The sequence below is a fragment of the Camelus bactrianus genome, chromosome 10, assembly GCF_048773025.1.
Source record: "Camelus bactrianus isolate YW-2024 breed Bactrian camel chromosome 10, ASM4877302v1, whole genome shotgun sequence".
NCBI classification, from domain to species: Eukaryota; Metazoa; Chordata; class Mammalia; order Artiodactyla; family Camelidae; genus Camelus; species Camelus bactrianus.
In genome coordinates, this window is record NC_133548.1 from 51,217,682 (window position 1) to 51,230,375 (window position 12,694).

The following is a 12,694-nucleotide window of genomic DNA, read 5'->3' on the forward strand; positions in this document are numbered from 1 at the left end:
GGGAAGAATGGGAAGTTGTTGCTCAATAGATATAGAGTTTCAGTTTTACAAGACTAAAAGAGTTATGGGGATGAATGATGGTGATGGTTGCACAATAATGTATTTAATACCACTGAACTGTATACTTAAAAATGCTTAAGATGGTAACTTTTTTTTTAATTGAAGTATAGTTGATTTACAATGTTGTGTTAGTTTCTTGTGTATAACAGTGATTTAGTTGTGTGTGTGTGTGTGTGTGTGTGTGTATATAAATAAATATATATATTCATATTCTTTTTCACTATGGACTATTACAAGGTTTTGAATATAGTTCCCTATACTATACAGCAGGACCTTGTTGTTTATCTATTTTACATACAGTAGTCAGTATCTGCAAATTCTGAACTCCTGATTTATCCCTCTCCACTCCCTTTCCCCTCTCTGGTAACCATAAGTTTGTTTTCTATGTCTGTGAGGCTGCTTCTGTTTTGTAAATAAGTTCATTTGTGTCATTTTTTTAGATTCCACATGTAAGTGATAACATGGTATTTTTCTTTCTCTTTCTGGCTTACTTTACTTAGAATGATGATCTCTAATTCCATCCATGTTGCAGCAAATAGCATTATTTTATTCTTTTTTATAGCTGAGTAGTATTCCATTGTATAAACAGACCAGAACTTCTTTATCCAGTCATCTGTCAGTGGACATTTAGGTTGTTTCCCTGTCTTGGCTATTGTGAAGAGTGCTGGTATGAAACTTGGGGTGCATGTAAGATGGCAACCTTTATGTTATATTTATTTATAATTTAAAAAAAGAAAGAAAAGAAAATGAGAATTTACCATCTAATAAATATATTACAATGTGCCGAAATTATCAGCAGTATCAAGTCATATTACCACAGAAGCCTATGAATGCTGGGGTAAAGGCCAGCAAACTGAGACTTAAGATATTAACTGTGGACAATGACTGACTCTCGTTAAAATCTGTAGGATAAGGTGGCTTATAATAGACATTCACTGTACATACATAAACTAAACAAATCTGATAAAAACAAAAACAAAAACAAAAACAAAAACAATCAACCTCCTTCTTTCCCTTTCCAAAATTCAGTTGGCAAAATCCCAGCTTCGGCACAGTTGAGTTCAACTCTCTCCAAACTGTCTCTATACTAAAAGAGCTAAATATCCTAGAGAACATTACCTGGCTAACTGCTTTAGCTTGAAAATTATCATTCTCCCAATACTTATGATTACCTTGCCACAAATGGGCATCAACCGGGCTTCTCATTCACCCCTTTCCTTAGCCAATGAGCCAACTTTCAATGAGAAAACAGAAATCTTTGCAGAACTCTATCTTCCCACTCCCAAATCTATATGCTTCCCTGTACCTGAAACACCCAGTTACAATGAAGAAGGTGTCCCCTCTCCCATCAAAAGCCTTTCTCTCATTCTCTCTTTTCCTTCCATTCCTTCACTTTTACTCCCTCTCACCTGGAATGATCTCCTTCAGTTACATTAATATCTCTTTATCTCTCTCTCTCCCTCTCTACCCCCCACCATACACACACACACACACACACACACACTCAGTCATACAACAAGTATTTATTTAACATCTACAATGTACCAATACTAAACTAGCTGAATAAGACAAAGTCCCTGTGTTTGTGGGTTTGCAGACTTATAGACTAGCAAGAGAAGCACACAAAGAAATAAGCAAACAAATATACAATGTCAAGTTCATAATGAAAATTAAAGAGTAGTACATGTGAATGCAGAAGGGACAGAGCTGGGGATGGTACATAAGAGCTTACATACCTCAGGATAGGCTTCTCTGAGGAAGAGACACTTAAGACCTGAATGAAATGAGACAGTAAATCATAGTAATATCTGGAAGCACTGTTAAGCAGAGGGAGCAGTAAGTACAAATGTCCTAGATGAGAATTTTGGGGTGTACTGAACAGCAAAAAAGCCAACAAGACAAAAGTTAAGTGAACAGGAGAAATGTGGTAGGAGACTAAGATTAGAGATGTACCCAGAACTCAGATTATGTAGGACTTTATATGCCACAATAAATTTTGAGAATTTTGAGCAGTGATCTGATTTATGTTTTAAATAGACCACTCTGGCTGCAGAGAACTGACTTCAGGGGAGCAAAGAAAAAGCAGAGAGACTATTAAGAAGTTATTACAATAACTCATATGAGAACTAATGGTGGCCTAAATGTATTGCAATAGGCAAAGAGAAGTATTGCAAGGGCAGATATTTTGAAGGTAGAGGCAAATGGCTTATTTAGAGGTTGAATACACAGTGTGAGAAAAAAGGAAAGATCAAGATGATCTCTAAATTTTTGGCCTGAGCTGAGAATATTGGGTGAATATAAACATGCTATAGTGTCTTCTATTCAAAGACACTCATACACACACACACCCCTTTTTACACCCACATCCTCCTCCAAACACCATTCATTTCTTTGTTCCCCTCCATAACACAGCTTTTCAAAAGAATTGTCTACTTACACTAGCTCCACTTCCTCGCCTTCTATTTGCCAACTACCACCCTACTATTTCACCAAAAGTAGTCTTGTCGAGACTACCAGTCACTTCCCTGTTGCCAAATCAAATGGTCACTATTGTGTCCTCACCCTACCCAACCTCTCAGCAGCATTCCACGTAACTGACCTCCCTTCTCTTTCGAAGGCTCTATTTTCTTGGCTTCTGCAGAAGCACATTCACCTGGCTTTCCTTCTTTCTATCTACCTGTATCTCCTTTGCAGGCTCTTCCTTCACTAGCTATCCACAACATGTCCAATGCTAGGAACCTCCTTTCCTCATGCACTACACTCTGCCCCAGATGAACATCTATTCCCATGGTTTTACAGATTATCTATATGTTGATGATGCCCAAGTTTCTATCTTTAGCCCAAAAGCTCTTTCAGACTAATAACCATCTGTTAGACAATCCACCTGCATTTCTCTTAAGGAACTTAAACCTGACAAGAACAAATGAAACTCTTGGATTTCACAGCGTCTACCATAAATTTTAATTATATTCACTTACTTATTACACATTTCCCTCAATAAACAGTAAGATTCAAGAAAGAACACTATTTCTGTTGTGTTTACCAATGTATATCTAACAACTAAATAGGGCTCAGTAAGAGTAGACACCAAGATTTACTAAACCCTCTGTGTCCCCAAAATATTCACATGCTAATAGGAGAGGCATACATAAACCACAATGACAGTTCGACAGGGTAAGTGCCACTATGAATGGTAAGAGGAAGCACATAAGAGCTACATGAATCCAAAAGAAGGGGCCCTTACCAGGCCAGAAGTCAAGATTTTCTTAAGGTAAATTCAAAGTTTATTTTTGCAGGATAAAATAAATATAGCTTTTAAGTGCCTACTATATATTTTTTCTTTTCTAATATATAATGATTTTCAAGCTTTATAATAACCTTTTAAGGTATGTATAAATATCTTCCATTTTATATATGAATATTAGAAAGATTAAAAACCAAGTAGTTAGTAAGTAGTAAACCAAAATTTGAACTGAAGTCAGTCTGGTGTTGAATCCCTCCCCCTTTCTTCCTCTTTTCCTCTTTGTGTGTGTGTGTGTGTGTGCGCGCGTGCACGCTCTGTAGTTCAAGACGTCACTAAAAAAATTCCTTTTATACTTGCCACCTACTATTTGTTTTGATTTTAAGGAAAACACTAAACTTCTTGACCCCAGTTTTCAGCATGGGGTCCAAATTACCAGTCTCTAAATCATACTCTTTCTAGCCCCCTCTTTTCCTTTAAGGATTGAGGCTCAGTTTTAAACTAGTCAGAAAGCAACCCTAGGCATTTCTCCCAGGCTGCAGCATCTGACCATTTTTCATGGCTGAAAATACATTCAGGAACAACAACAGTAACATCTGTACAGCACTTCACAGTTTACAAAGCAGTTTCACACATTCATTATTTCATTTGATCTTCACCAACCCTATGAGGTGTTAAATTCCTATTTTACAGAGGCCAATGGAAATAAAATGCCTAACCTAGCTCCATCTGGTCTCTGGATTCTAGTCTGCCAGAAATTGAATTTAAGAAAATTGAGGGGTGCAAAAGGGGAGAACGAGAGCAAATGATTCATAGACAGCACCGAGTCACCCAAGTGGCCTAGAGCCAAGTGAAGTTAACAGGGACCAAGTCTGTTTCCTTTCCAAGGTAATGAGTTTGGAAATGGCATAGTGACCTACCACATGGAACTGTTCTTTTTTCACTTCAGCAGTACCTAAAGTCTAGCCCAACAGATAGATAGAAAATACAACATAAGAAAACTCTTTGTACACTATATGTACATACAGGGTTAGAAGATAACACAGTATAAGAGAATAGATATCACCTTTAGAGAAGTCTTGAGTTTAGCCCCCAGCTCTTCTACTTTCTTACTGAATCAAAAGGTTCCTCCTCAATGTGCAGACACTAACTACTATATGTTAAATAGATAAACAAGGTCCTACTGTATAGCACAGGGAACTATATTCAATACCTTTTAATGGCCTATAATGAAAAAGAATATTCAGTATAACTGAATAACTATGCTGTATACCAGAAATTAACACAACATTGTAAATCCACTATTCTTTAATTTTAAAAAATTCCATCCTGTGTTATCACAGTCCCTTATGCTTCTCTTTTATCACATATACTTATCACATGCGGTTTTAGATTCCCATACTCCTTGACTTGCACTGGAAGGCAGCAACTGAGTCCAATTTCCATTTTTGTATCCCCAACACCTGGCACCACAACTAACATAGACTAGATGATCCAGAGAATGTCTGGTGATGAATAGATGCCATATTCAAAGCTTTTCGTCTAGACAGTGAGTACCAGGATAACAACCATCTTATCTTCTTATCTCTGTTTCCCCTCTTGCTCTCCTAGAGGACACTGCTCAAGAAAAGTTTGCTGAGAAGAAACAAACCAACCCAAAAAGTTAGTCTTCAGAGGAAAATTAACCTAAATGATCCTCTTTCCCTGACTATAGTGTTTCCAGCACACCTACCTCTACCCACAAAATAACCCCTATCTTACCCAGTTCACTTTCTTCTTTAAAAGAGCACTATTCTTCTCCCTCAGGACTTCTTCTCTCCCTCTATCCGACTACCGCTATCCTCTTCTTCTTCCCTAGGCTCACAGGTCTGCTTATTTACCTCCAGGTCCGCAAGGCTTCAGAGCTGCCAAAGAGTCTTCATTCCTCAAACAATGTCTGAGCCTCTGGACACTCTTGCTCTCCTCCCACTCTAGTTTGCAAGCCCTCCGCTTCCCACCTTGCTTACTCCCTATTGCCTGCTGATGCCCACCCACTAAACCCCAGGAAGGAGGTGGGGGACAAATCTAGGAAGAATGCTTATTTGAGGGCCCAAAGCAAGGCACAGAGGCAGTAAGAAGAGAGACTGGCACTTGGGGAAGATAAAATTTGTAGGCAAAAGCTGAAAGTAAGGGAGTTAGGGAGGAAACAGAGTATTTGGACCTCACAAACACTAGCAAAGGTCCCTGCAAACCAGTAACCTACTAATAATGGAAAAGTTTAACCAAAAAAATCTAAGAGGAAAAGAGAAGAAAGCCTAACCAAGAAAAGAAGGATCCAAAAGAGGGAAGGAAAAACTGGCTATGAAGAAGAAAGGATAAGGAAGGGAAGTATGAGGGGAGCAAGAAGAAGGGAGAAAGTGGGGATGGGAGAAAAGTTACGTAGGAAGCAGGACAGGAAAAATGATGAGAAGTAGGAAGTAGAAAGGAAAGTGGGGAGACAGAGATAAGGAGGTGGGTCATAGAAAAACTGACTGGAAAAAAGAGGTCCAAAATAATCAAGGTAGGTTAGCATGAGGCCTGACATGTGTTTCTTGGTCCCAGATGATCAAAAAGGAAAGAATTATAGTGATTAAGACATTACATAGCCCCCAAGGTCTATCATTAGCTTGGCAGAGTAAGGAGGAGGCTCCAGATAAGACAGCCAAGTTTAAAGCAGCTTTATGCCCAAGTATCCAAGAATTGAGCAGTCTGGAGAAAAACCATTAACATACCTTGACCTGCTTCTTCCCAGCTCCACCTCCCTACTCAAAATATCTACACTCAACACTAAAATAATCAGCATTCTCAACCTCTGCCTTGTCCTTTAAGTCACTGGGTCCTGAGCAGCCCAGCAAGATGCCATCCACAGGGCTACAAGACAGGATACCAGGATCTGCTTCCCAAGTTTATCTGTCTCCTAGTGTTGACAGAAGTATTTCTATAATCTGTTCTAGGGCTTTTACCAGCTCACCTGTCCAAAAACAGTCTAATAGCCTGAGAAAGCCAGAGTCACAAACAAAATGTCAAGCCCTTCATTGCACAGATAAGGAAACTAAGGTCCACAGAGGCTGCCTGAACAGGACCAGTCTCACGACCCTAGGTCTCCTATCTCTCAGTTTACTCCACCTCTTAGCGAGTCACTTATAATTCCCCTCCCCAGCACCCAAGAGAAAAGCCCTATGGTCCCAGAAGGCCAGCAGCTAATCCAAGGCAGATGAAAGGATCACCCTAGCCACCAAGCAGAAGGGTGCTTGCAAAGGAACAAGGCTCCTGTGGCAGAGCAAACTGCCCCCAAATCAGCTTCCCCTTCATACCCTTCCCTAGCCAGAGCTCTGATTCCAGTGCTGGCCTAACCCTGGGTGGGCTCATCTGAGTGTTCCACCCTAAATCCCTTCTCGCATTTAGGGTCTCTTAGGGGAAGAGATCCTAAATCTACCGGACCCGCGTCACCGGAAGCCAGCAGAAAAGCCCCCTCCCCAGCACCGCCCAGGATGGTAGCCTTACCTGGTGGAGGGAGTCGGCCCCGGCATCTCTGCCTAAGGTTTTTGCCGCAGAGCCGCACCTCTATCACGCCTGGAGGGCCGCGCAACGCCCTGGCTCCACCCGTGCTGCTGTTCTACTCAGTTGGGGCCGGGCTCCCAGCAGCTCAGCTGCCCCAGCTCTGGCTCCGGGGAGCAGCACGCTCCCGCCCTCGCAGGGCGCAGCGAAGGCTCTGCTTTGGGGTTGGCGAAGCAGAAGGGGCGGGGAAATAAGGGAGGGAAGGAGGCGGGAGGAAACCGCGCTTCTCCTTTCTGCAAAGAAGCAGAAGCGCCGAGGGAAGGGGAGACAACTACATTCCCATCTCCTCAGCTATTTTCTCCAAACTAGTCTTCAGCAGCGGGTAGTCTCTCACTGAATCCAGGCTTTCCAGGGGCTGTCAGAGCTTCCTGGGTGAGTCCCAGAGTCAAGGAAGAAAACCAGAGCTCCCTGTGCCTTAGTTTCTCCAGCTGGGTCTGAACTCCGGACAGCTCACCTCAAACCTAGCATTCTAACAGATCAGGCCTCAGGAAAAGATCTCTTCCCACTCAACCACCGCCTCCAACACAGGTGTCAGGTTTTAATTCTAATGCCCCAGGGAAAACATCAGCCGCTTACAGGGGCTTCTAAGCAAAGAAAATTCAGCAGCAGCTACCATTTATTAAGTGCCATTGTGTACCAGGTGCTTTACAAAATTTTATGTCTATCTCAGTTTATGAAGTAGACACACTTCCAATTTATATACGTCAAAAGTGAGGTCCAGGAAGAATATGGCTTTGTACAATATGTATTTCTTAAACACATACTGTGAATCAGGCAATGTAATAGGCAATGTAATGGCCCCTGAGCAGAGCAACGCATTACAGAAAATTTATAACCCTGGCCCAGACCTCCTAAATGATAGCAGTGCCCCCCCAATGACTGAAACTATTAAAAAAAAAAAAAAAAAACACTTCACACATTTCCAAATGCTCCCTAAGAGGTAATACTACCCCTCTATGCCCTGCTCTTGAGAGATATGCCAGGAGTCAGATTATGCAGGGTCTCTTGCAGGTTATTACCAGGAGTTTGGGTTCTGTTCTAGGTTTTAGCAATAGGAAAGCTTTGGAAGGTTATAGGCAGAATGAAAAGCTCTAATCTATATTTTTAAAGGATCACTGCTGAATGGAGAACAGAGGGGAGGGTTATGGAAACAAGAAAACAAATTAGTAGATTCTTTTCAGAGCTCCAAGCAAGAGAAGATGGCAATGACTTAGACTAGTAATTGGAAGAAGAAATGAAAAGAAACAAGCATTATTCTAAAGACACAGCTTGGAAGAAGCAGCAGCAGAACTTGTTGAAAGACAGGAGGTGATGGATGAGAGAAGGTAGTGACTTCCTCAAGATCTCACAGCTGGTAAATGGTCGAGTCACCCCAACTTTGGTCTGACTCTTAACTTGTGCTTTCTGTCATGTCAGTCATCTTTATATCAACTGCCATATCCCTCTCCATACTGCCTGCCAAAGAGCAGGTAATCAGTATCATGTCTGATCAATGATTGACATGTGCTAGAGAGATTTTATGGTATTTAGCCATCTTCCCTGACAGATGTCTACACCGCCATTCAATGTATCGAAAGTAATCTAATTATAGAAGAATGTAGGGAAAGAATTCCATGAGGACAGAAAGAGCTCTTCTGTTAAGTATCTTTCATCCCTCCCAGACCCTGAGTACTTGTGCTATTCTAACTACCAGAAGTCTCAAATTTAGTGGAAATAGGGAATTTCTTGAAGACTCTCCTCCCAATATAGAGAGAACTGCTCAATAATATAGAGTAGGGTATCTGCTGCACTATGAGAAATCAGCTTCAAAGTAGTTTTACGATGTTCTTTTGACCTTTCAACCTTACCCTTCATCTCAATGTATGAATAAGATAAGATCAAGAAAGAGTCCTCAACCTTGGTCAGTTTTTCAAAATAATGATGAATAACCAAATTATAGCATCTGCTCTTATCCAACTTCCCAACCCATCCAGCAGCCCCTCTTACAGATAGGCTCTGCTGGAACACATTCAGGAACAGAAAGCTCCCTTGCAACTTGCACTATGAGACAGTGCTTCCTAATATTCAGCCAGGTGCCCCTCTGTAAACTTCCAATTCTGCCTCCTGGAGCACTCAGAAAACATCCTTCAATGCCAAGTCATATTAAAGGTCTTCAGATATGTGTATATGCACATCTATCAAGGCCATGCGCTTTTCTCTTCTCTAGGATAAATATTTTCAGTTCTCTTTAATACTTTGTTCATTCAATAACTATTTAAGCATCGTATACAAGCCACCAGAGACAGACACATCATCAAACAGGACCACACCCTCAGCGAGCTTATGGTAGTTCTAGTATGATGGTTTTCAACTCCCACTGTGCATCAAAATTACCTGGGAAGCTTTAAGAATATATAGTGAATATATAGCAGAGACTATGACTCAATTGTTCTGGGACGTAGCCTAAGCAACATATCTCTAAGGATATAACTACAGTTATATATAGGTGTCTATCAGAGGACTAATACTATCTGACTTGAAGACTTAATATAAAGCTACAGCAATAGGAAAGTCACATGTAAGTCAATGAAATAGAAGACTCCCTTACATTATACACAAAAATAAACTCAAAATGGCTTAAAGACTTAAACATAAGACAAGACATGATAAGCCTCCTAGAAGAAAACATAAGCAAAACATTCTTTGACATAAATCTTAGCAATGTTCTCCTAGGGCGTCTATGCAGGCAATAGAAATAAAAGCAAAAATAAACAAATGGAATCTAATTAAATTTATAAGCTTTTGAACAGCAAAGGAAACTATAAACAAAACAAAAAGACAACCTATGGACTGGGAGAAAATTGATGTGACTGATAAGGGCTTAATTACCAGAATATACAAACAACTCATACAACTTAATTAAAAAAAAATCCAAAAATGGGAAGAAGAACTAAACAAGCAATTCTCCAAGACATATAAAGGGCCAATAGGCACATGAAAAAATGTTCAATATGGCTAATTATCAGAGAAATGCAAATCAAAACTACAGTGAGGTATCACCTCACACCAGTCAGAATCGCCATCATTCAAAAGTCCACAAATGACAAATGCTGGAGAGGCTGTGGAGAAAAGGGAACCGTCCTACATTGTTGGTGGGAATGTAATTTGGCGCAGCCACTATGGAAAACAGTATGGAGATTCCTCAAAAAACTAAAACTAGACTTACCGTATGAGCCATCAATCCCCCTCCTGGGCATATATCTTGAGGGACTTCTAATTTGAAGAGATACATGCACCCCAATGTTCATAGCAGCACTCTTTACAATAGCCATGACAGGGAAACAACCTAAATGTCCACTGACAGATGACTGGATACGGAAGTTGTGGTATATTTATACAATGGAATACTACTCGGCCATGAAAAAGAATAAAATAATGCCATTTGCAGCAACACAAATGGACTTGGAGATCATCATTCTAAGTGAAGTAAGCCAGAAAGAGAAAGAAAAATATCACATGATATCACTCATATGTGGAATCTAAAAAAAAAAAAAAAAGAAGAAGAAGATACTAGTGAACTTATCTACAAATAAACAGAGTCACTGACATAGTAAACAAACTTATGGTTACTGGGGAGAAAGGAGATGGGAAGGGATAAATTGGGAGCTCGAGATTTGCAAATATTAACTACTATATATAAAATAGATAAACAACTAGTTTTTCCTGTATAGCACAGAGAACTATGTCTAATATCTTGTAGTAACCTATAATGAAAAAGAATATGAAGAATATATGTGAAACATTATGCTGTGCACCAGAAATTGACATACTGTAAACTGAATATACTTCAGTAAAAAGAAATAATAAGAAAACAAACAACCCAATCAAAAAATGGACAAAAGATCTGAACAGATACCTCACCAAAGAAGATACAGAGATGGCAAAAAAAACACATGAAAAGGTAATCAACATCATATGCGATTAGGGACTTGCAAATTAAAACAACAATGAAATACCAATACATACATCCCAGAATGGCTAAAACCAAAAACACTGATAACACCAAATGTTGGTGAGAGTGTGGAGCAACAAGAATTCTCATTCACTGCTGAGGGAATGTAAAACAGTACAGCCACTTTGAGAGTTTGGCAGTTTCTTACAAAGCTAAAGATAGGCGTAAATACCATATAATCTAGCAGTTGCACTCCTAGATATTTATCAAAATGAGTTGAAAATTTATGTCTACATAAAAACCTCTCCACAAATATTTACTGCAGCCTTATTCATAATTGTCAAAATTCAGAAGTAACCAAGATATCCTTCAATAGATAAAGAGATAAATATCTACACAGTAGCATATTATTCAATGAACTATCAAGCCAAAAAAAAGACCTAGAAAAAACCCTAAATGTATACTGCTAAGTGAAAAAAAAAGTCTAAAAAGATTGATTCCAACTATATAATATCCTGAAAAGGAAAAACTATAGAAGCAGCAAAAAAATCCGTGGTTGCCAGGGGTTCAGAAGAAGGTGAGGGTAAAGTTGAACAGGTGAAACACAGGCATTTTAAAAGTAGGGGAACTATTCTGTATGACACTATAATGGTGGATACTTGACATTGTGCACTTGTCAAAACCCACAGACCTGTACAACACAATGAGTGAACCTTAATATAAACTATAGGCTTTAGTTAATAATGATCTATCAATATTGGTTATCAATTGTACTCTCTAATGCAAGATTTTAATAATAGAGGAGGTTCTGGGGAGAGTGGGAGAGACGGATTATACAGGAAGTCTTATATACTTCCTGGTCAATTTTCTATAAGCTTAAAACTGCTCTAAAATTAAAGTCTATTATAAAATTTTAAATGAAGAAAAAATATCAAGCAAAAGAAGAAGACATACAAGATAAAGCTCATTTATCGTGCCTGGTACTCTATAGGAAACGTGATACTCTGAGTTTAGTCTAAACTCTGGAACATAGTTAACTATCACCTCCATTAACTATACTTAGTACTTCCAATAATTCAGTCCAAAGCTGCATTAGCTTTTAAGCCACTGCACTGCCTTTGACTGACATTGGGCTTAGGTAGCCAAAACCACAATTTTCATGAGAAGAACATCATGCTAGGGCTCCCTAGACTGCCCATATGTTGCCATTTCTTTGAGACTTAAAATGTAGAACTTCACTGTTATCCTCCTTATATTTCATCTTGTTGGCTTCAACACAAGTGCTTTCATGCTCTCTCACTCTGTCTGCACCATCTAGCATAGTAGTATTTCCTTCCAGTCTTTATCACCTACAAAACTGGTAAGTATGCTATTTCTTCACACATTTATCAAACATCTACCATGTGCCGTAGTCTGTACTAGGTTACAAGGATTAAAGATGACCTAGAAATGGCCTCTGTCTCCAGAAATCACCACTAATAAGGGAAGCTGGCATGTATAAAACTGTAAAAAGTACTGTACTAGAAAAAAGAATAAACAAAATAAACAGGATAAGGTAGAAGAAACTACAAAATATGTACCATACAGTATAAGGCAGGGCCACTAATGTCTTCAGCAAGAAAGATCAAATTCAAGCATCTTCTATTTTAGATTTCAGTTCTCAAAAACCAGATGCTGGTTTGATTATAGAAGGCTGACCAGCTGGCTCACACACTCTTTCAATGGTGGGTACAGCTGTAGAAAGCGTGGTTAACTGTGGCTCCCTCTGAGGAAATGCAAGACTCATGAAATTGAGGCATATTAGTAAGAAGACAGCATTTTATTTATTACTGAGGGTTAATAGGTTAATCAAGGAAGAAACTACTAGCTAAAGAAATGAAAAAGCA

The 12,694-nt window shown here is 39.4% G+C and overlaps 1 protein-coding gene across 4 annotated transcripts in view; it reads right to left on the minus strand.

Annotated features, from left to right (window-relative positions):
• Nucleotides 1–12,694, minus strand: part of PAK1 (p21 (RAC1) activated kinase 1) — a 122,800-nt gene that overhangs the window by 65,956 nt on the left and 44,150 nt on the right. Inside the window, exon 1 of one of the 4 annotated variants that reach the window (XM_074372720.1) lies at nucleotides 6,824–7,238. The exons of 2 other annotated variants lie outside the window; for them this stretch is intronic. The gene's annotated coding sequence lies outside the window, so the exon portion shown is untranslated. Of the gene's footprint in view, nucleotides 1–6,823; nucleotides 7,239–12,694 lie in introns of those variants that run through there. One more of the 4 variants, XM_074372718.1, reaches the window with a different exon arrangement.